The sequence below is a fragment of the Equus caballus genome, chromosome 14, assembly GCF_041296265.1.
Source record: "Equus caballus isolate H_3958 breed thoroughbred chromosome 14, TB-T2T, whole genome shotgun sequence".
NCBI classification, from domain to species: Eukaryota; Metazoa; Chordata; class Mammalia; order Perissodactyla; family Equidae; genus Equus; species Equus caballus.
The window spans coordinates 50,709,872-50,734,105 of NC_091697.1; the positions used below are offsets into that span (position 1 = coordinate 50,709,872).

A 24,234-nucleotide genomic window follows, 5' to 3' on the forward strand; every position below is an offset into this window, starting at 1 on the left:
ACTGGCATGGATGTTAGCTCAGTGACAATCTTTCTCAAGCGAAAACAGGAAGATTGGCAACAGATGCTAGCTTAGGGCCAATCTTCCTCACCAAAAAAAATATATATATATGCATATTATATTATAAATATAATACATATATATATACACACACACACATATATATATATATAATTCCTGAGTCAACAGCTAGCACGACCCTTAGAACAAAAAATGATTGTGTTTTGACAACTTTTTTTCTTGCCTCACAGATTACAGAACCCAACTCTGACTCCAATTTCCTGACCCTGAGGAGTCTACGGGGCCCTGCCCACTGCTCTTCCCCCAGAGTTCCATGTGTTCTACTGTTGGCCTTAGTCCCAAACCACACCACGCCTGTGCCTGTGTCTGGGGGTGTGATTGCTGTGGCCCAGTGGGAAAGGGCTAAGCCCTCCCCACCCACCTCAGTGACTGGAGGGTTGGCCTTTCATCCTAAGCAAGCAATTCCGAGGTTAGAGCAAGTGTTGCTGGGTTGGCAGCCTCATCTGGTTCCTTCACCCCCCACTGCTTCCTGGAACTCTCTGGATGACATAATCCAAGAGACTCATGGGGATCCTTGGCTGGGAACTCTCTTCTCTGGTAAGAAGTTGACAAGCAAGAGAGGAGTGTTGGGCTCCTCAGCTGAGAGACAGGGGACAGAAGATGTTTCCCTGGTGAAGGAAGTCGTCTCTGACACCTGCACAATGAAACAAAAACTCAACAAATCATCAGTCGAATCATCAAGGTTGGTTTTTCGCTATCTCAGGGATTCCCAAATCTGCCTGACTATCAGAATCATTTGAAGCATTTTAAAAAATAAAGTTAAACATATCCCTATGTTATTACACAGCAATTCCACTCCTAGGTGTTGCCTTGTGATAAATGAAAACATATTTATAGCAGCTTTATTCATCATAGTGGAAAACAACCCTAAAAAGCCCCTTGACATGTGCAGAGAGAAACAAACTGAGGCACAGCCACATGGTGGTGTGAGAGATGACGTGAGTGGAACCAGATTAAAATAGAGCCAGAGCAGCCATTTCAGAGGAATTGCTTTGCACTTCTTGTTTTCTTTATCTTCCAAACTGGACCGAAATGCCAACATTCAAGAAGCCAGTAAAGACAAGAATGTCCTGTTTGTAAGGACTGATTAAATTGGACTTTGCTGTGACTCAATCACTAACCAACAAATGAAATATAAACCCAGCCTTGCCTCATCTAGCACCAATGAACTCTTCTTTAATACAATTTACCTCATCTTCCTCCCTTTTTCCCATAAAAATCCTGAGCCCCTCTCCTGTAATCAGGACACTATTTGGATTTCTACCTGAGTCTGTGCTCCCCGAATTGCAATTCTTTGACCTCAAACTAAACGCCTCTCTGCCTCTCATTTTGGTTCTTTATTTATTTTATTTTATTTTATTTTTAAAGATTGGCACCTGAGCTAACAACTGTTGCCAATCTTCTTTTTTTTTTTCTTCCCAAAGCCCCCCAGTACATAGTTGTATATTCTAGTTGTGAGTGCCTCTGGCTGTGCTATGTGGGACCCGCCTCAGCATGGCCTGATGGGAGGTGCCATGTCCGCGCCCAGGATCTGAACCGGCAAAACTCTGGGCCACTGAAGTGCAGCGCGTGGGCTTAAACACTCGGCCACAGGGCCGGCACTGGCTCTTTATTTTTAGGTTAACAGTGGAATACTACTTAGCAATCAAAAGGAATGAACTGCTGATATGATATGTGCCACAACATGGATGAAGCTCAAAACATTACGAGAAGCAAAAGAAACCAGACACAAAAAAGTGAATCCTGTGTGATTCTATTGACAGGACATTCAAGAACAGGCAAAGTTCATTATGGTGATGGAAATCCGAACAGCGGTGGTCTATGCAGGATGGGGGTTGACGTAACTTTCTGGGGCCATGGAGATGTTCCATATCTATAAATTAGTCAAAACTCACACAATTACACTCTGAAGACCTGTGTATTTCACTGTAGATAAATTTTACCTTAGTTTAAAAAACAAAACTAAAAAGTATGTCCTCTGGCTCTTCTCATTGCTACTGAATCAGAATCTCCAGAGGTAGAATCTGGAAAGTTATATTTTAAAAAATCTCCCCAGGTGATTCTGATACACAGCCAGGTTTGGTTTGGGGAACCTTTGGCTCCTAAGGAAGCTTTGGCTGACTCATAGTTTGCCAGATTTGGGGGAAGTTATTGGGCTTCTACTGGAAAGAAAGACTATGATAAAAGCTATTGCTTACTGAGCACTTATGTTCTCAGATTCTCCCAGTAACCCAGCAAGGCAGGTATGATTGTCTCCATATTACAGATAAAGAAACTGAGGGCAATACACTTGCCCACATTACACAACTGGTAAGTCGCAAAACTACTTAGCCCATCTTCCTTATACCTCATCTTTCCACCATTCACTCACTCACTCACTCATTCATTCAAACAATCAGAAACAAGTAAGTACTGTGTCCCTTCTGGGAGCCAGGCACTCTGTTGGGCATTATGCCACACCAACCTCCCTGAGCCAACTGTCAGGAGGAGTGACCGGTAAGCGGGAAGAAGTCTGCAAGGCAGCACTGACCTTTGCTTTGTAGACTTGAGGAGGAAAAAGGATCCCAGGCCTCTTTTGATGTTAATGATTCAGGTGGTTTGGGGAAAGGCAGGAGGTTTATGGTTATATAAGCATAACTAAAGGGAGCCTCTGTGTTGCTTACTTTGGGAACTTTCCAGAAGTTAACACCAATAGCAGGTCATGTTAAAAATTGGGTTAAAACCATTATCAAATTATGAATAATTCACAAGGTAGCCCCTGTTACCCATTACATTTTGTTCTACATAATTGCTTCCTGGAAATCTGTTCCCAGTGTGGGGAATTGGGAGTATCCATGAAATTGAATATTTCTGCCTTTGACAAGTAAATTTAAGCAAAATTGGAAATTAGTTTTGGTCCACTGCTGCCTATCTCCTTTGAGTTGATAAGACTGGTCCTTTCCCCCAGCAAAATAACTGAGCAAGCACAAAAGGGTCTAGGTCCTTGGAAAGGGGAGTCGGCCCCTGTTCCTACTCACCCCTGGCAGTGTCCCAAGGGCTCTAAATATTGAGGAGGATTTGGGATGGGATGGGAGGCTGGAGGAGGGATGTCTGGGGGAGAATCAGAGTCAAACCACAAAATGTATTCTGGATGGTGTGATCTAATGATGGGAATGACCAGAATAACAAGAGTAATCTTTTTTAAAATTGAAATGTAATTTACATACCAAAAATTCACCCTTTTACAAGTCACTTTACCCCAGCCCCTGGGGACCATTAACCTACTTTCTGTGTTTATAGGTTTGCCTGTTCTGAACATTTCATAGAAGCGGAATCATACAATATGTGGCCTTTGTGACTGGCTCCTTTCACTTAGCATAACATTTTCAAAGTTCATCCATGTTGTAGCATGTATCAGAACTTCATTCCTTTTTATTGCTAAATAATATTCTACTGTATGGACATATCACATTTTGTGTATCCATTCATTAGTTAATTGAAATTGGGTTGTTTCTCCTTTGTGGCTACTATTAATAATGCTACTACGAACACTCATATTCAGGTTTCTGTGTGAATATACGTCTTCAGTTCTCTTGGGTATGCACCTAGGAGTAGGATTACTGGGACATAAGGTAACATCTGTTCTTTTTTTTTGAGGAAGTCACTGTTTTCCACAGTGGCTGCACCATTTTATATTCCTACCAGCCACGTACAAGAGTTTTGCCCCTTTCTAGCAATACCTCCTTTCTCTAGCAATACCCTTGTTTTATCTTCCTTGTCAAAATTTATCTGATCTATGTACCAGTTAGCTTACTTGAAAATCTAATCTACATTCCTCATCTCATGTGTTTTCCCTCTGGATAACACATCCACAATTTAAGAAGAGCTTCCTGGAGATATAATAATACATTATTTAGGACACATCCAAATTCAAACTTACTGAAGCACAAAGAGGATTTATTTGCTTATGTGGCCAAGAAAATAGCGGAACAGCTTACAGACTCTAAGGGGGAGTTACAGGAACCAAGGCTTCAGCTTCAAGGTGAATCTCTCTCTTTCTAGCTCTTATCATCCCCACCCTTCCGAATCTCCCTCTTGTTTCTTGTTGCTTTGGTGCCCTCTTTCCATGTTACTGTCTCCATCTCTTATCCCTATAGCCTCTGCTTGGCCCCATTCCACATCAGGCTCTCTCCACGTGCAAGAATGATGGCCACCAGCAGCTCAGACTTACATCCTCTCAGCGTAGAGGCCCGGGATAGTTTTAGAGGTAGCGACAGGGACTCTCTCTCTCCCAGCATCATTATGTCATGCCCATCCTTGGATCAATCATGTGTCCAGGAAAATGAAGTCTAATGTTTGGCCCCCACTGGCTCCCACACCCACATCTGTGGCCAGATCAGAAGAAGGGGGATAGATGTATGAGGGTAGGTGGTGGGAGGGACATGCTGGGTAACCAGAAAGAATTGCTGCCAAAGACCTTAATTCAAAGGGGAAATGCGAGTGTTAGAAATTTCCAATATCATAGACAGATAGAAGGCTATTGTGGGGCAGGAAGGACCTGAAAACAAACTCATAGCTTATTCTGTCTGTGTCTGGAGCCAGCCCTGGTCTGGATAGTGCCCTGGGGTAACAGAGGATACTGAGTCCCTAGAAACCCAACTGGCACTCTTCAAATTATAGGGCAACATGCATCGCCACAGCACTCATGGAGACCAGGGCAGCCCCGTCACCTATTTCACTCTGTTGCAATGTTACTTTTTCCAAGTGAGTGGAATGAAATCTTTTTTAGAAAATGGAGGAACAACTTCAGTAATTGAAAGCACTTTCTATTCTACTCTCAGTGGGTTCCAAAATCCGAGAAGGACTCTCAAAGGATTTCCAAAACTTGTCAAATAAGGTTAAATGGCTATTAAAGCCCACACATTAAAAAGAAAAAGTGAGCTGAATCCTCAGATGTTAGAGCTGGAGGACCCTGGGGGGACCACCTAGCCCCCGACGGGTTTTATAGAGGGAAAAACTAAACCCAGAGGGGGAAGGGGCGTGTCTGGTCAGCAGATGAAAAGCAGCAGAGCTAGCACTAAATCCAGACCTCCCAGCCCAGGCCCTTTCTTCTTGACCAGGCCTCTTCTTATCTGCACTCTCCCTTAGGAGCACAAACTTAGCTTTAAGAAATACGGCCCCAGATACATACTAAGGGCATAAGAAGGAGGTGCTGAACGGATGCAAGGACTTTCTAGTTTTAATTCACTCTTCGGGCACTGCAGGAACGCAGTCTACGCCTTGGGGACTATTTCTTGCTGAAATCAGCAGTGCTTGTGCCATAAACTAGCTCTGAGTCACACACTGCACAGGAAGCATCTTAATGAGATTCCTCTGCGTGAGAGAGAAGAGCACTTGAGGGTGAGGAACAGAAAGAGGTGCAGACATTTTTGGAACTGCAATAAAGAGCTGAAATCAACAGACGTGATCTGAGCACTGACGATGTATAATGTTCTGTGGGCAGTACAAAGACGATTCTGACAATCCTCACCTTGAACATTTACAATCCAGTCACTCAGGAGAGGAGACACGTTTCTGGGACATATTTTGCGTGTGTGTGTGTGTGTGTGTGTGCATGAATTTGTAAGAACTCTTTATAATAAGAGTTTAGTTCTTGTCTGTCTTACAAGTTGAAAATATTTCTCTCTAGCTTTCATTTGTCTTTTAACTTGTTTTCCTCTTCTGAAGTATTCAATATTCATATGCGATCATATCTATCAATCATTTCTTTTTCTTTTTAAGATTTTTTTTTTTAATTTTCCTTTTTCTCCCAAAGCCCCCTGGTACACAGTTGTGTATTTTTAGTTGTGGGTCTTTCTAGTTGTGGCATGTGGGACGCCACCTCAGCATGGCCTAACAAGTGATGCCATGTCCTCGCCCAGGATTCGAACCAGTGAAACACTGGGCCGCCAAAGCAGAGCGCACAAACTTAACCACCCAGCCACGGAGCCAGCCCCAATCATTTCTTTTGTGTTGCCTAAGCTTTGGTGTCATAATTCAATATCCTTCTTTTTTTTTTTTTTTAAAGATTTTATTTTTTCTTTCTCTCCCCAAAGCCCCCCGGTACACCATTGTATATTTTTAGTTGTGGGTTCTTCTAGTCATGGCATGTGGGATGCCGCCTCAGCATTGCTTGATGAGTGGTGCCATGTCCACACCCAGGATCCAAATTGGTGAAAGCCTGGGCCGCCAAAGCGAAGTGTACGAACTTAACCACTTGGGCAGGGGGCCGGCCCCTCAATATCCTTCTTGACTTCAATTTTCTTTATCTGAATTTTCTTCCAATACTTTTGTACACTTAAATATTTAAACTATCTGGAATTTATTTAATGTGGTGTAAAATGTCAAGTAGGGATCCAAGTTTTTGTTGCTGTCTTTCTCCCAATGGTTAATCGGTTATCACTTACACATCAATAACACTTATTAACTAATAATACTCTTTACTCCCAGTAATGTTTTATAGAGGTCCCGACTGGGAGGATGTATACTTGCTTGTTGTTTTCAAATACATGTGCAAATCCATGATACTTTTCCCTTCAAAAGGTGGAGTTCGATTTCCCTCCCCTTGAGTGTCCAGTGGCCTTCATAACTTCTAGTGAGTAAAGTACTTTTCTTTTTAATCTTTGACCCCACTTCTTCAGGCGTCTGACCCCTGAACCCCCTTGCAGGAGCATCGTCTCTGCGCGAACCATCATGAGGGGCCGGTAGCTCTTCCTAGCCCCAGAGCAGAGTGTTTCCTGGGGGTGGAATAGCTGCTTCTGAGCTATATCAGGTCACCTGGGCCCTCAGGCAGCTCTGATTTGCCCTGAATCTTGGGAAGTCCATTTTGAATAGCTCCATCAGCGTCTTGCTATAAGCCCCCCTCTCTGTAAAGTGCTCAAGTCCAGTTCAAAGAAGGGGGAAGGGGGCACAAGTCCTTCTGTCTACTTCCAGTCCTTGCTTCACCCTCTCACAGAGTAAACATCCCACATCAATGGATGGAGACCAGTGGGGCTGTTGGGGATATGGATTATCAGCACTAATACCAGCCAAGTCACAATGCTCTGCTCTTCCCCCATCCCTTTTTATAGACCCCACCTGAGGCCCCCTCTGGTCTCTCTGGCTCATCCAGTTAGCACTTGCCCTCTCACAGGTACACTTTTCCCTTTCTTGTTCTAAATATCTCCTTGGGAAACCCAACAGCTCCCCCTCTGCCCCAGAGGAACACGACCTGCCTGTGCTTTTGGATTATAGATGACCTAGCATTCTCATGGAGCTAGTGTCTCCTGCACTTTAGATCTAGGAAGGAGCAACTCTGTGTTCTAGAGAGAATTCTCTTTCGCTCTTGGCTTCCAATCGGCATTCATTGATAAGAGAGAGGTTTTTGTTGTCAAAGGTGGGAAGGGAACCACTCAGCAGGAGAGCTTGGCAGCCTCAAATCATGCGTATCATCCTTTTAACTAGCAACTCCACCACTAGAAAAATCGTAAGGATCTAAGCAAAGATTTAACGGCTAGAGTGCTCATTATAACATTGTTTAAATAGTGAAAAATTGTCAATAGCCTAAATGCTCAAGAAGGGAGTTGATTAAATCATAGCACATCCATAAAATGGAACATTATTTAGCTTTTGAAAACTGCTCTAGATGAATACTCTTAGACATGGACAGATGGTCATGATAAATTGTTAGAAAAAATATTATTGTAGCAGGATGACATTTTTATCAGTATATAGACTGATAAATGTATGGATGGATACATATCAAATGTTAACAGTAGCTGATTTGAGAAGATGGGTATTTTTATCATCTTCATTTTGCCTATGTGTATGTTTTACACATTGTCTAGGTGGGTGTTATTACCTTGCAAAGAGAATAAAATGGTAAGAATTATTTTCACATCAAAACTCGACTGCCTCTCTACCACACTGGCTAAAAACAAAAGGACTGACATTACCAAGCATTGGTGAGGATGTGGAGCAACTGGGACTCTCCTCCACGGCTGATGGGAATGTAAATAGTCACAAACACTTTGGAAAACTGTTTGGGAGTATTACTAAAGCAAAATATACATCTACCTCATGGCCCAGTTCCTTTCCTGGCTATACACCAATAGCAATGAGTGTTTATGTACACCAAAGTGCATGTACAGAATCATTCATTATAGCTTTATTAACAATAGCCCAGGGCCAGCCCGTTTATTAACAATAGCCCGTGGCCAAGTGGTTAAGTTCACGCGCTCTACTTCGGTGGCCCAGGGTTTCGCAGGTTCTGATCCTGGGTGCGGACGTGGCACCGCTCATCAAGCCACGCTGAGGCGGTGTCCCACATGCCACAACTAGAAGGACCCACAACTAAAAATATACAACTATGTACCAGGGGGCTTTGGGGAGAAAAAGGAAAAATAAAATCTTAAAAAAAAAAAACCACACACAATAGCCCAGTACTGGGACACCACCAACGTGCATCAGCAATAGAATGGGTAAAATAAATTGCTGCCAACTCTACCACAGAACATGACAGAACAGTGAAAAGAACATACTACTTTAACACACAACATGGATGAATTTCACAGATTTAATGTTGAGTGAAAAAAGCCCGGTACTAAAAAGTACATACCATATTATTCCATTGACATAAAGGTCAAGAACAGGCCAAACAGATCTATGATGACAGAGATCAGAATAGGGGTCACCTTTAGGATGGTCTTGATGGGAAGGGAACATGAGAGAGCCTTCTAGGGTGCTGGGAATGTTCCATATCAGTGCTGTCCATAAAAAATATAACACAAGCTGTATACGTAAGTTAAAATTTTCTACTAGCCATATTAAAAAAGCTAAAAATAAACAGGTGAAATTAATTTTAATGATATATTTTTATACAAAATATTGTCCTTTGGACATTTCATCACTATGTAAAAGTTCTCAATGATATATGTTCCCTTTTTTTGTACTAAGTTGTCAAAAGTGGCACATCTCAGTTCCCACTGGCCACACTTCAACTGCCCCACGGCCGCAGTGGCCGCTAGCTACAGCATTGAAAGCACAAGACTATATCTCCATCCGAGTGGGGGCTTCATGGCTGTATCCTTATATAAAAATTCATCAAGCTGTTTAAGATTAAAAAGTTATACCTCAATAAAATACATAAGTAATTTAAAAATAAGCCTTTAAAAAAAGAGGGTTAGGAGACACATCAAGCAAAGAAAAGCTGTGGCTAACCAGCCCCCTCTGGGACGGAGGATACTGTCCAGAGTTCCAAGGCAGGGCCTCAAGTCAGCTGATTTGCCTGCCCAACAGCGGCTGGACCCAGGGTGTGGTGGAGCAGGGTGAAAGCAGCTCCATTAAAAGAAGGAAGAACAGGAACTTGGGGAGAATGCCTTAATGCTACCAGGAGTGTTTCTACACAGCACCTTCTAATTGTTTGCCCCCAGAGTTGAAGAGAATGCTCTGGGTCTCACGCAGGAGAGAAGCAGGTGAGATCCTAACCCACTGGCCAGGAAGATCCCCCCTGGCCACAGCTGATCCTTGTTCACTTCAAGCCTGAGAGGACCCACCTCCCACATCTACTTTTAGTACCGTAGTTTAGGCCGGGGCTCCCAAGGTAAGGCACATATAACTGATGATTTTAGTGGTATACCAGTAATTTTTTTTACTGTTTATTTATTTAAAAGTGTGTGTGTGTAAATATGTGTATGTATACAATGAAACATAAAATCCATGACTTCATAGATAATAACTGATTAGGGTAATGCCAAAGTTTAAAAGCTGACTGTAAAGAAAAATATTAAGTAAGTAATACAGAGGGTACATAGATACAGCAACCAAAAAATCATGCAGTGGTATGCAAATTTTTAAATGTTAGAAAACAGTAGTTTATACACCACCCTCCCTCCGTGAAATGATCCTGCAGACCTAGGCTTTTTGGAGTGGGGAAGGCGGAGGTACTCCAGGGACTGATCCACGTGGGTGAAATAGGAAAAAAAGAAGATCAGCAATTTGTTTAGAATCTCTCCAAGAGGCATCAGAAACTGGCTGGTTGAAAAAAAATTATCTATTTGCTGAAAAAACCAAGACCTTAGAGAAAACGAACGGTACAGTTCTCTCCAAAGGAGCTTCTATTGTAGTCACAATAGAGACCCTTCTTTGCTCTCCTGGGGCAAAGGGAAAAGGCCCCCACTCCTCACCCAGGGGACACCCCAGAGCCATGCACTTCCCGGGTTGGCAGACCTCCCCACGTGGGCACTTCCTGTTTGTGAGGCCAAAGACAAAACGACTGCCTACAGGACTGAGCACAGGCGGGGCCATCTGACAGGCAGAAGGACGGACAGAGAGGAAAGCCATGGGGAAGTGCACACCCATGAACACTGCATTGGATGGACAAATAAAGATGTGGAGCAGCACCCTAACTTCGAGTGGCCGCCCTCTTTCTTAAGTGTATTAGTAGATCATTTGGGGAATTTGTCTTTCCTATCAATATTCCACAAGTCCTTTCTTTTCTTTTTTCCTGTTTCTGACCAGAATGCCTCCCAACTTGCATAGAATTACCTTCGGATACCACAGCTAACCATCGGGGTCTTGCAGACGAAGCAGGAAGTAAGGGCTTTGCCTGGGCGTGAGTTCCTTGGGGCCCACTGTGCCCTCTGGGAAGAGAAGCCCCCGAGTTCAGAAAGCACATGGAGTTTCCCCACTATTTCTCCAGTGCCCTTTAAGCCCAGAGCCCGGTGTGTGGCCGGTGTAGACGGGGACACAAAAACGTCACCTCCTTGTTCTTAATGAAGCTTAGTCCAACCGGGAACAGAGGAACAAAAGCACTAAAATGGCAAAAGGAAGCCAAGAGGGAGGGGAGGCTAGGGGTGGGCTGCGGAAGGAACAAGCCACTCTGATGGCCCACCCTGGCTCACAGGACAGCCTTGGGGGATGCATTTGATATCCCTCCTCAGAGCTCCCCACCGTATGGATGGGCCGTAATGGTAATGAGAAGTGTTGCTATTTATTGACAATGTACTGTGTGCCAGGCACGATGCTGGGTGCTCTCCATGCATGATCTCATTTGGCAGAGAGGTTGAGAGCACAGGCTCCGGAGTTACTCACTCAGTCAGCATGTTTTATTAAAAGCCTACTACGTGCCAGGTGCTGTTCTAGGCACTGGGAAACAGCAGTGCCAAGCTAAGTCCCTACTCTAAGGAGTCACGCCTGAGGCTTCACTTGGACCAGGTTTGGGTTTCAAACCTGTGTCTGCCTTTCACTAGGTGATTGGCCATTAGCCCCTCTGGGCCTCAGTCTCTACATCTATGAAATGGAAAAAAAAAAAAAAGAAGAAGAAGAAAAGAAAAAATTTGTCTTCAAAGTTTGTGTGAGGATTACATGAAACATACGTGTTAAAGTTCTTAGAGCAGAGCCCAGCACACAGTAAAGGCTCAGTAAATACTGGCTGTTATTTACAACGCTTAAGGTAGGTACTCTATGGCCTCCATTTTTTAAAATTGCGGTAAAATATACATTTTACCACATTTTACAGTATTTTAACTGTTTTTAAGTATACAGGTCAGTGGCAGTAAGTACCCTCACATTGCTGCGCAACCGTCACCACCGCCCATCTCCAGAACTTTTTCCAACTTCCCAAACTGAAACTTGGTATCCATTAAAAACAACTTTCCATTTTTCCCTTCCTCCAACCCCTGGCAATCACCATTCTATTTTCTGTCTCTATGAATTTGACTACTCTAACTACCTAAGATAAATGGAATCTTACAGTATTTATCCTTTTGTGACCGGCTTATTTCACTTGGCATAATGTCCTCAAGGTTCATCCATGTTGCAGCATGTGTCAGAATTTCCTTGCTTTTAAAGGCTGAATAATATTCCATCATATGTATAGACCATATTTGTGTATGCATTCATCTGTCAGTGGACACTTGGGTAGTTTCTACCTTTTGACCATCGTGAACAATGCTGCTATGAACATGCATATACAAATATCTTTTTGAGTCCCTGCTTTTAATTCTTTTGGGTATATACTTAGAAGTGGAATTGTGGGTTCATATGATAAATCCATTTTTAATTTTTTGAGCAAATGCCATACTGTTTCCCATAGCAATGTACCATTTTACATTCCTACCTGTAGTGCTCAAGTGTTCCCATTTCTCCACATCCTTGCCAACGCTTATTTTCTGGTTTTTGATAATAGCCATCCTAATGTGCAAAGTGAGATCTCCTTGTGGTTTTGATTTGCATTTCCCTACTGGTTAGCAATGTTGAGCGTCTTTTCATGTGCTTATTGGCCTTTTGTATATCTTCCTTGGAGAAATGTGTATCCAAGTCCTTTGCCCATTTTCATATTTGAGTTGTTTGTTTTTGTTGTTGTTGAGTTGTAGCAAGGTATTTTACATGCATTTATTCCTTTCTTCCCACAACGCCCCTACAGCCTCCTCTTAATCCCCCTGCCAGGCACAGACTCAGCCCTGCCTCCTATGTCGGCATCACCAAGGCAGACCAGACTGATAAATGAAATCTGCAATGGGAGCTAGAGACAAGAGAGAAACAAATGCAGAAAGGAGGGAGGGGAAGGCCAGGCAAGAGGATAAACACACAAGCTCCAATTCTCTCAATCCAGTCCATGCTAAATTAGGTACAAACCGTCTGTGCCTCAACTGCAAACGTGAAGTGATTCACATGAATTTCGTCTCTGAACTTCACAAAGGGAATAGGGTCTTCACACATTCTAGGAGCACCAACAATGGAAGAGCAATAGCAAAGACCAGAAGAAATACGAAAAAGAGGGGAGGACCTGGAAAGGTGTTAGGGTCTGTGCAAGCAGCCTTCTGGGAGCAGAAACGTGTCTGGGGAGAGAAGCAGGAAGAGTGATTGCTCCCCCGTCACATTCTCCAGACGTGGAGTCTTAGAACAGCAGTGTAATAAGTTGATGTTCATAAGGCAAGCGCTGCATGATGAAAACTGCTGTGAAGACATGTGAGAGCAAAATCAGGAGACTCCTAAAAAGGCAGCCATCCACGAGGCACTGTTTAAACATACTTGCTCCCCTGACTGGGACCCCAGCCTTCCCCAGCCTCTTTCCCCTTGATATTAAAGTAAGACTGTAGCTCTTCACCAGGAAACATGCTAAATGCAGGCTCATGGGCACCATATCCAGAGGTAGGGCCTCGGCGGGCCTGGGGTGGGGGTCAGAACCTGCATTTTCACCCAGCTGCCCACCACACGATGTCAATGGCTGGAGCCCACACTTTCAGCCCCTCTGGCTACTCTCAGCGGCAGAGACTCCTCTGCGCTTTCCCCCATCTGCGGTACAGCCATCACAGTCTCTGTTCCCCTCTCCTTCCCCCAGTCCTTGTGGGGACTCCTGAGATTATGAGCAGAACAATTAGGGGGTGATGACTCATTTATTCCATGAGAACAGGATTCTTCCCTTCCCAAAAGAATTTCCTAAGGGACACTTTTATTTTTTAGGCGCTTGCCCGTAAGTGTTTGTTTGCCACATTAAGAGTGTGAGGGAAAAGTTTGGCAGATGGCATTCAGGGGAGAGATGGAGAGCACTTAAGAGCCACGGCAAACCAAACACCACTGAGCAATAAAGACAAAATGAGAATCATAAGCCAAACCTATAAAGAGAATAGGATTCGGTTCATATACTTGTCAAGAACACATCCATTTGTAACTGTAATAATAATGACGCATGAGTCTCATCAGCCAGGCCCTGTGCTTTGTTCATTAATTCATTAAAAGCATATTCACATAGGAACAAGCGCATAAATAAACAAGGACAAAAATATAAACAGAGGCCGCATTTACAGATGGTCGCAGGTCTGTCAAGCCATGTAGCCTTGTGGTTTAGCACAGGAGCTCTAGACAGCCTCAGGTTCAAGTCCTGCTCTGTCGTTCATCAGCTGTGTGACCCTAGTAAGAAACGTCTCCAGGCCTTAGTTTCCTCATCTGTCAAATGAGGAAGCACGGCCCTCACAGGACTGCTCTGCTGAGTAAGTGAGATAATAACATGCAAAGCTCTTAGCATAGGCCCTGGCACGTAGTAAAGCAGCTTACGAGTGTCCTTCATGGTCGTTTTCATTATCGTTGCTGCCAGAGTAGAGTGGGAGCCCTCTGTCCTGAAGTAGGGCCAGTTGAGTCTGTAGCCACCTCTGACTTTGCACATCCCCAGGAAGATCCATAGGGATCCAGGGGTGCTGCCAGGCCAGCGTAATCGCTGAGGGAGCACCCAGAGCTGGAAGCAACCTGCGTCCAGCATTTACGCTAGATGACTCTCTCTGCACAGAGAGCATGTCCTAGAAACTGCAGAGACCTATAAAATATTGCTTTAAGAATAAATGAAAAATTGAAAAAAAAGAAACAGAGTAATTCAAAAAAGAATAATGAGATTGTAGACAGACAGTGCCTGCCACACAGCAAATATACAATCATTATTGGGCATTTTTTTTTTTTTTTTATTTAGGAAGATTAGCCCTGAGCTAACATCTGCCACCAATCCTCCTCTTTTTTGCTGAGGAAGATTGGCCCTGAGCTAACATCCGTGCCCATCTTCCTCTATTTTTATATGTGGGATGCCTGCCACAGCATGGCTTGACAAGTCGTGCGTATGTCTGCACCCTGGATACAACTGGCGAACCCTGGGCCACCGAACTGGAACGTGCAAACTTAACTGCTGTGACGCTAGGGTCAGCCCCAGGTATTATTATCATCTATAATTTTATAAAATATTTGCTGCAGTGTCTCTAAAAACATGACCTCATTAATAATAATTAGCATTAATTGAGCACCTACTCCTGGAGCCACCTCTTGGGTCCCGATAGCCAAGACTTTCACCTTTTCGTGATGACAGCATTCCATTTTCCTTTGGGGGACCTTCTCCCCTCCATCCCACGGTCCTGGCGGGGCTGCCAATAACAGTCGTCTAATCCAGCCCCTGACAGTCCCCTGAAAGCCTAATTAGCCCAAGGCCACCAGGAAGGAGCCTGCAGGTGGATGCAGTGAGGTGTGGCATTCGAGAGGACCCATGAAAGGAGGGCAGCCCCTTTGTAAGTTTTCGGTTAAACTCAAGGATTCCAAGGAGGGTGAAAGGGAAGCAGGAATCAGTTCTGACTGGTTGCTCTTCGGACTCAGGACTGAGAGAAGCAGAGATTAACTAGGGACGGAATGCGGTCATGGGGCAGGGTGGCTGAGCGGTTGAGCATTCCCAGAAATAGATGAGAATAGCAAAGCAGGCCTTGCTTTTGCCTTTTATCGTAGGTCAGAAACCGGAGAGGACCCAAAGAGGAGTCCTTTAGCCACCTCACAGCTGCTGCATGACTCTGGGAGCAGCATTTTTTCCTGTTGGCTTTGCAGCTGGCTTTATCTTCTCTGTCCTCCCAGCCGGCTATTTCTTTTTCAGTCTAAGCTGATTTTTACTCAGTCCCAAACGAGGTTTTGCTCTTTTAGCCCCAACTGTGACTTTGTACAAAGACACTCTTCCTCAAAACACCTGACTGTTATTTGCTAGAAAATGGTCACAATGAGAATTCAAACCTCTGATGACTGTGACATGAAGGAACCCTTTGGAGCTGTGCAAAGCCCAACCTTCAGTTACAAGCAGCACCGTGCCACACACGCCCTGAGCTAGGGCAGTGAGGCCTTGGGAGCTCAGCAGGGAGCTCTCAGGTGGGAGCAGGGTCATGGAAGGCAGAACCCCAGGGGAGCCAGAGCCACAAGCCGCTGGTGCAGAGATGCATGTCGCTGCCTGGCCTCTTCCTGGCCTCCTAGAGGACTGGCTGTCAGTTTTTCTTTCATCCATTCTGGGCGCTCTCTCAATCTTCTTCCAGTAATCCTTGTTAAACCAAGCCGCTCAGTTTCTGCTGCTTGCCATCCCGGAACCCACAAGGACATATCTCTTTCTGTAGGTCCAAGTTGGCTGCTGGGGATGGACAGGAATAAGATGCAGGCCCACCTGGATGAATTCACAGCCTACTCGTGATTAGGGAGTGATTATTCTCATGACAAGAAGATTCTTCCCCTTGTAAAAATAATTTGCTCCTAGGTCTTCCTTTTCTCTCCTTATTCCTCCTTCTGTAAACTCCACGGTGGCTCCTTCTATCCCCAGTGCCTGGCCCACAAGCCCTCAACAGATTCATTGAATGAATGGATGGATGGTGTGATCATCTCCATGTCTACAGATAAGGAAACTGAACTTTAAAGAGGCTTATAACACATGCTATCAACAAATGACAGAGCAGAGATTCAAAACCAGGTCAGGCTGCATCTTCTCTCCACCACACCATGCTGTTTCTCTTATTCACCCTAGAAAGGAGCTCTCTGCTTTTCTTGGATAGGAGAAAGTCAAGGTACCGAGGAAAGACTCTAATATCAAAATATCACATTCTGATTTGGCGGTTCCTTAAAAAGTTAAACACAGAATTATCATATGACCCAGAAATTTCACTCCTAGGTATACTGAAGACAGGCAGACCTGAAAACAGGTACTCAAACGTGTACACAAGTACACACATGTTCACAGCAGCACTATCTGCAACGGCCAAAAGGCAGAAACAGCCCACAGCTCCATCACTGAATGAATGGATAAACAAATTGTGGTATATGCATAAAATGGAACATTATTAACCAGAAAAAGGAATGAAGGGACCGGCAGGTGCCGGGTGTAGCATTTACATTAGCGCTTTGCTTTGGTGGCCTGGGGTTCGCTGGTTCAGATTCTGGGTACAGACCTACCTACCGCTTGTCACGCCATGCCACGGCAGGCGTCCCACATATAAAATAGAGGAAGATGGGCACAGATGTTAACTCAGCGCCAATCTTCCTCAAAAAAAAAAAAAAAAGGAATGAAGTACTGATACATGTTACAGCATGGGTAAACCTCAAAAACATTATGTTAAGTGAAAGAAGCCAGACACAAAATGGAAATGATTCCTTTTATATGAAATATCCAGAATAGGTAAATCCACAGAGGTGGAATACAGATTTGGTGGTTATCAGGGGTGAGGGGAGGGGAAAATGGAGAGACACTGCTGAATGGGTAGGGGGTTTCTTTTCGGGGTGACGAAAGTTTTGGAGCTAAATAGAAGTGATGGTTATACATCATTGTGAGTGTACTAAATGCCACTGAATTGTTCACTTTAAGATGGTTAATTTTATGTTATGTGAATTTCACCTCAATTTAAAAAATCACGTTCCAGGAGCTATGCTGGTACTCAGGAACACCAAATGTTTCCCATGGCACCTTTCTCAGCCCCAGGCATACAGTAGGCGCTCAACGAATGCTTGATGCTTTTAATTGGTGTTTTGGCTGTGCTGAAGAAGCCCTCTTTTGGAGGCAGTATGATCGAATGGCTAGGAGTACAGACGGCCTGGATTCAAATCAGATCAGCCACTTATGTGACCTTGGGTGAATTTCTAAACCTCTGTATAGTTTTCTCATCAGTAAAACTGGAATAATTGTGCCTACCTCATAGGGTTGTTCGAAGGACTACACAAGATTATAATGCATACAAAACAGTCCCTAGGACATAACAAATGCTCAGTAAATATTAGCTGAAATGATGATGGTGATTATCTGCCACAGTAGGTTCCATTTCTCCCAATCCCTCTATTTTCAAAAGTTTTCAGGCTGGCCTAGTGGCGTAGTGGTTAAGTTCGTGCGCTCCACTTTGGCAGCCTGGAGTTTGCAGGTTTGCATCCTGGGTGCAGACCCACACACCACTCACCAAGCTGTGCTGTTGCAGCATCCCACATACAAAACAGAGGAAGATTGGCAACAGATGTTAGCTCAGGGCCAATCTTCCTCACCAAAAAAAAAAAGTTTTCGTCATACTATCTGTCATACATTTTGTGCGGCAGAGATCTGGTTTTGCCAGGAAAGCAGCTATTATCCTCAAGGCAGACTGACTCCCAAACGAGAAGCCAGCCAGCGATGAAATTCCAAGGACCTTGCTTGGTTTTTATTTCCATCAGCAGCAGAGAGCTCCCAGGAAATGAAGTCTACACAGAATGATTAGAGGGTTCCTGTTCCCTTTGGCCACCTGTGCAATTTAGTGCATTTACTGTGAGCTCTGTTTCTCTGTCATTTACTATGTGGGATGACATTGCTTCCCTCCCAGCCCCAGGCTATTTCCTGTGCTCTGTGATGTGGGGAGACTTGCAGACATGGGAAACATGCCACACAGCTGGTCAGCCAGCCTCAGAAGTCCACCCTGGTGCAGAAGGGTCACCAGGCTCAGAAAACATCCTGTCCCATCCCAAACATGTGAAACCCGTGCCTCTTGTTTATGCCCAGGTCATACATTGGATGTTTTAAAAATCATTGTTTTAAAAGTAATTAAAATTGTTTACTAAAGGTAATGCATTCACAAAGGCTAAAGAAATCACAGAGTACCAAAAGGACATGCCATGAAAAGGAAGACTCTTTCTGCTCTCTGCCCTTCAGCCTCTCAGCCTTTCAGTCTCCCTCCCCTGAGGACATCATCACAACTGTTTCTTGAACATCATTCGAGAGATAGTCTATGCATATAGGGACATATATTTATTCCTATTTCCACGACCCCCATGCACACTTTAGCACAAATGATACCATACATGGAGTTCTGCATCTTGCTTTTTTAAAACTTAACTCTCTATTGTGGTGGTCTTCATGTTAGTTCACAGAACTCTGTCTCCTTTTTAATGGCTGCATTGTGTTGCATTTTATAGGTGCTCAAAACTTTACCCAACCAGGTCCTGACCGATGGACATATAGGTTGTTTCCAATATTTTCCTTTAACAAGCAGGGCTGCAATGAATGCCCTTCTACAACGAAATGAGAATTAGATTTCTTTCTGTTGGGGGTTGGGTTTCCTCCTCTTCCCCTCGCACTTTCCCCAAAGAGTTGCCTGCATATACAAGACATGTCCTGTATTATGTCCTGCGTGCTGTATTGGCTGTCAGAACACCCTGAATGTTGTATTCAACTTTTTTTCAATAAATTACAAGAACGCCTCAGAGCTCTTTTTCCTACACAATCACTGGTGCTTAAATCACTTAAATGGCAACACTAACTGAAAAGCATATCTCCACAAATAAAGATCCGGACAATTCCTTATGGTCTCCTGCAGGTTTGACTGAGGGACGCATTAAAGGCGAGATTGATAATTAAAAGCACTTATTTTCATATTCAGGGAAGTCCCTAGTCATGAACAGTAAGCACTGTAAATAAGAGATAACTTACAATTTTGTTCTGAAAATCAGCCAATCAGCAATCCTCTCACCCCAGGAACCATGCTTCTGAAAGCGAGCTAAACCCTGACAGCCCCAGGCTTCGGAAAGTCCGCCAATCAGCGGCAGCCCCCGGCTCCTAGACAACAGCCAATCAGCAGGCCCCTCACTCCAGCGACCGGCCAGAAAGTCAGCCAGTCAGAGGCAGCCTTGTTCCGGGGAGCCGCTAACGCGGGCGGACGTGTTCCATCCCTAAAAGCTTCCTCTTCGCTCGGTCCGCCAGACCCTGCGCCAGGCTCCCCGAAACCTTCCAGAAAAGCCGTTCTGGCTTTGTTGAGAGACTTTGCCTCGAAAGCACAGTTCTCAATTCCAGGCAAACAGGAAGTTCACCTTTTATCGCATCAAATGTCAAGTTTGATTTAACGTTAGTCCGAAAATTTGCAGCCCTTTTCACAGTTGGACCTCTGTTTGTGGTCAGTTGGACTTGCGAGTGACACGCACAGTCACAGCTGTGAAACTATCAAATTCAATCTCTTTGACTCTTGCAGTAGTTTGTCTTTTTAAAATTTGAGTATGTTTGAAACGCCAAGTACCCAAAAGCAAGCATAAATTTTGTGCTGAACTTTTGGAGCAGTGGATATTTATTAAACGAGGAAAAATTCCTTTCGAAGCTTTCTGCAGTATGCAGTTATTCATTTAATATAGAAAATGGTGGAATGTCAGACATAAACCAACATATATTAACAGCTAAGCATAAGAGATGTATGATTTCCTCAACTAGCACTAAGGTAAGTGATAAACTAACAAATTTTTTTGATTAAGAAAAATTAAGGGGTCGGCCCTGTGGCAAAGTGGTTAAGTTTGCGTGCTCCACTTTGAGGGCCCAGGGTTCGCTGGTTTGGATCCTGGGTGAGGACCCACACGCTGCTCATCAAGCAATGCTGTGGCCGCATGCCACACAGAAGAGCTAGAGTGACACACAATTGTGTAGTGGGGCTTTGGGGAGAAAAAGAGGAGGATTGGCAATAGATGTTAGCTGAGGGCCAATCTTCCTCACGAAAAAACAACAAAATTCCAATGAAGAAGATGATATAATCGCAGCAGAAATGTACTGGCCATCCACATTGTACATTATCATCATTCATTCAGCTCAAATAACTGTTTGAATGTACTACTACTAGAAGTGCTTTCTGGTTTCCAAATTGCAAGCAAATTTTGAAATTCCAAGATGAAATCTGCCATAATAAAAATGTAATAGCTCCATTTATTATTATCAAAGATCTAAATGTCTCACCTTTTTATGGCATAGCCAGAATGCAAGCAATCACAGCGTGGAAACTTTTTCTTTGTGCAATATTTTTCCTGTGAAAAAAGCTTTGCTTATAAGGCTCTTGCAGGTGGAATCCCTTCCGGATGAAACTGTAGAAACAGTAACAAATTTTTGCAGAGACTGAGTGGAGCTAATGATATACACACACAAGCACCAAAAACAAAGGGACACAGGAAACTTTTGGAGGTGATGGGTGTGTCTATTACCTTGACTGTGGTGATGGTTCATAGGTGTATGCATATATCCAAACTCTCCAAATGGTACAGATTAAATGTGTATATATAACTGTTTATATACAGAGAGTTAATAAGACATTTTTTGCTACTTTTGTTGGAGATAATACAAATACAACTTTTGGTAGACGTTTGCATAAAAGCACCAACGGTGTTTCTTCAAAGTTGAAGCAAAGCCTGGGCAGGTCTGTGGAAGGTGTAGGTTATCCTGCCCGTACTCTGCATGATGCTGCTCTGTCGTACCTGCTGTCTTTTCTGTTGAGATTGAAGTAACTGTCGTGAAATTGTTCTCCTACTTCAGCATTTATACTGTTCCGAGTGATTTAAGGATTTTTTTGGTGATTTTGTTGGCATTCAGTAGTCTTCTTTTCTCTCATAAAACCCACTGGCTCTCTTTAACAAATGCCACTAAGAACATCCCCCATTTATTTGAAGCACTGACATTATACCTCAGTTCTGAAGAAAAGGACCCCAAAATTCTTGTTGACTTTTAAAATAATGCATTGAATGAAGTCACTTATTTTTTGTTCATAATTTTCAGTATCAACTTAGCAATAGGATTATGCAAGTTGAAAGAAGAGCAAACAATTATTGAAGTACTCTGTGGCTTAAAGGAACTTGTTAAATGTGTTAAAGAAGAATTGATGAAAAATTTATCCCCTTTATTACCAAAGCTGTTCTTAAAAGGGACAACATTATGAACGAACAGGAAAATAAATTTTGTCCCAAACTGGATAATTATTGCAGCACTTGCTGTGACCATCTTTTGAAATGGATTTCATCCATTGAAAAATTCGATTCTTTTACATGAATGTTACTAAATACTCTTTCAGGATGGGAACAAGTGGAATTCATCATGTGTAGCATTGTAGAAAAAAAGGAATAAAAATGGATAACAATGCTCCTTTTTGCTAGTGGACATTTTAAAAAGTTGTTGATCAAGAGATGCAATGTAATCCTGAAGACTGGGAAAGGAAGTGATGCTATGAACGGTGGCATTATGTGCTTCAACCGATCAAACTAAAGAGCAGTTCTCAGAGCTGTGAACTTTATGCCAGTACATGTTCCATATACTGGCTCAGAATGCTAATGCTGAGCACAGTTTCTCATTAATGAATGTTCAATGGCCAAGAACAAAATAAGTTGGATATGACCACTGCAGAAATCATGTCAAAATGTAAATGGAACATAGAACATAGACTATATAACTTCAAGGAATTTTATAAGCAAATTCTGCAAAACAGGGAACTATTAAGGAAAGCCAAAGGAAATATCACCAGGGAAATATAATGAAAGAGGTCTTTAATTTAGATATTTATAATTTATTTCAGATAAACAACAAATGTTTTTAGAGTATGTCTCATGCAATATTTTTCTTTTATCTCAAAGTACAAATGCATAGGCTATTAGAAATAATTCATTTAACTAGGTGTCCTGTGTTTTTATTTCTTAAATCTGGAAATTCTATTCCTCCGGCCTCTGTGCCTCCATGTCTTTGATCATCCCTGTCTGTAATGCCTCCCTCCTTCTCTTCAATGACCAAATCCTAATTCTCTTTCGAAGCCCATCTCAAAACCCTAGTAACAATAACAATCTTTTAGTGATGGCTAACTGTGTGCCAGGCACTGTTGTAAGTGCCTGACATGTATATTAAATCATTTATTCCTCCCTGAGGTAACTATTCTTGGTAATAATAGTACATACTATAAGGAAAATATTATTTTTCCTATTTTATGGATTAAGCAATTAGGGCACAAAGAAATGCAGTGACTTACCAGAAGTTAGCCGATCAGTAAGTGGTAGAGCTGGGATTCAAAGCCAGACAGTGTGGTTCTGGCGTCGGTTTCTGGATATGCCGCCCACGTCCATCCAGCTCCACTCTGCATGGCTCTCTCAGGGCTCTCATCTGCTTTCCCATTTACTGTTTGAACCACACAATCATGCAGTTTATTATATTTTTTCCCTTGTGAAGGAGCCTAAAATTACTAAATTTGTTCTCATCCCCCCCCCCCCGCCTTTTCTTTGGTGAGGAAGATTGGCCCTGAGCTAACATCTGTGCCAATCTTCCTCCATTTTTTGTATGTAGGATGCCTGCCACAGCATGGCTTGATGAGCGCTGTATAGGTCCGCACCCCGGATTGGAACCAGTGAATCCCAGGCAGCTGAAGCAGAACATGTGAACCCAACCACTCTGCCGCCAGACCAGCCCTGTTGTTTCCCCCTTTAAAAGGAATTCTGCAATAGCCAAGAGGTAGAAGCAACCCAAGTGGCCATGGACAGATGAGTGGATAAACAGAATGTGGTATATATACAAGGGAAGAATTTTCAGCCTTTAAAAGGAAGGAAATCCTAACACGCCACAACATGGATGGACTTCAAGGACATATTATGCTAAGTGAAATACACCAGTCACAAAAAGACAGATACTGTATGATTCCATGTATATGAGATATCTAGAGAATCAGATTCACAGAGACAGAAAGTAGAATGGTGGTTGCTGGGGACTGGGGGGAGGGGGAAATGGGGGTTCTTGTTTAACGGGTATAGAGTTTCAGTTTTGCAAGATGAAAAAGTTCTGGGGAGTGGCTGCACAACAATGTGAATGTACTTAATTCTGAACCGTACACTTAAAAATGGTTAAGATGGTAAACTTTATGTTACATGCTTTTTACCACAATTAAAAAATTTTTAATGGGCCAGCCCGGTGGCACAGTGGTTAAGTGCACACGTTCCACTTTCGGTGGCCCAGGGTTCGCCAGTTTGGATCCCGGGTGCGGACATGGCACCGCTTGGGAAGCCATGCTGTGGCGGGCATCCCACATACAAAATAGAGGAAGATGGACACGGATGTTAGGTCAGGCTGTACTGGCCAGAACTAGGCTACCTGGTCACACCCTAGCTCAGAGAAACTGGGAGAGTAGTTGACTTTCCAGCAGCCACAATGGGAAGCAGCAAGGGAAAGGGGAGGCCGTGAATGGCTGTCGGGTTAGTATCTTCCATGTCTGCCCAGCCCTGAACCAATCATGGGCAGGGGCATGGAGGTCTCTGATTGGTTAGATCCGAGGTCAAAGGGTAGGGCCAGCTCCACCAAACCCACAGGAACCCCGTGGACTGAGCAGGATTTTTTGGGCTTGGGGAGAGGGTGTTTGCCCAAAGCAAGGGCATATTAAAGAGTACAAAAACATGGGTCCACACCAGAGCTGCACTGCACGGGATGAATCCACAATTCTTTTAATTAGCCAATTTTACTTCCAAAACAAGAGGATGGGAGGATGGGTGTGGTACCAGTTCAAACCCAGGATGCAGCGGGAGGAGCAGGAGGGGGCAGGAGGTTAGGGGAGAGAGCATTTCAGCTTATAGAGCGGGCTGTAAGGAGGGCGGAGGAAAGGG

General features: G+C 43.6%; 2 long non-coding RNA genes across 4 annotated transcripts in view; one reads left to right on the forward strand and one right to left on the reverse strand.

Annotated features, from left to right (window-relative positions):
• The window catches only part of LOC102147329 (uncharacterized), a 42,085-nt gene that overhangs the window by 16,750 nt on the left and 1,101 nt on the right, over window positions 1-24,234 (reverse strand). For 2 of the 3 annotated variants that reach the window (XR_011425521.1, XR_002799619.2), the window contains exons 2-4: window positions 22,620-22,765; window positions 20,576-20,700; window positions 443-715 (exon numbers count right to left, since the gene is read on the reverse strand). This is a non-coding gene — a long non-coding RNA (uncharacterized lncRNA). The remainder of the gene's footprint in view (window positions 1-442; window positions 716-20,575; window positions 20,701-22,619; window positions 22,766-24,234) is intronic. The other variant, XR_011425522.1, reaches the window with a different exon arrangement.
• Window positions 19,478-23,543, forward strand: LOC138917465 (uncharacterized). The gene is made up of 2 exons (XR_011425523.1): window positions 19,478-20,069; window positions 22,931-23,543. It is a non-coding gene; the product is annotated as an uncharacterized lncRNA (long non-coding RNA).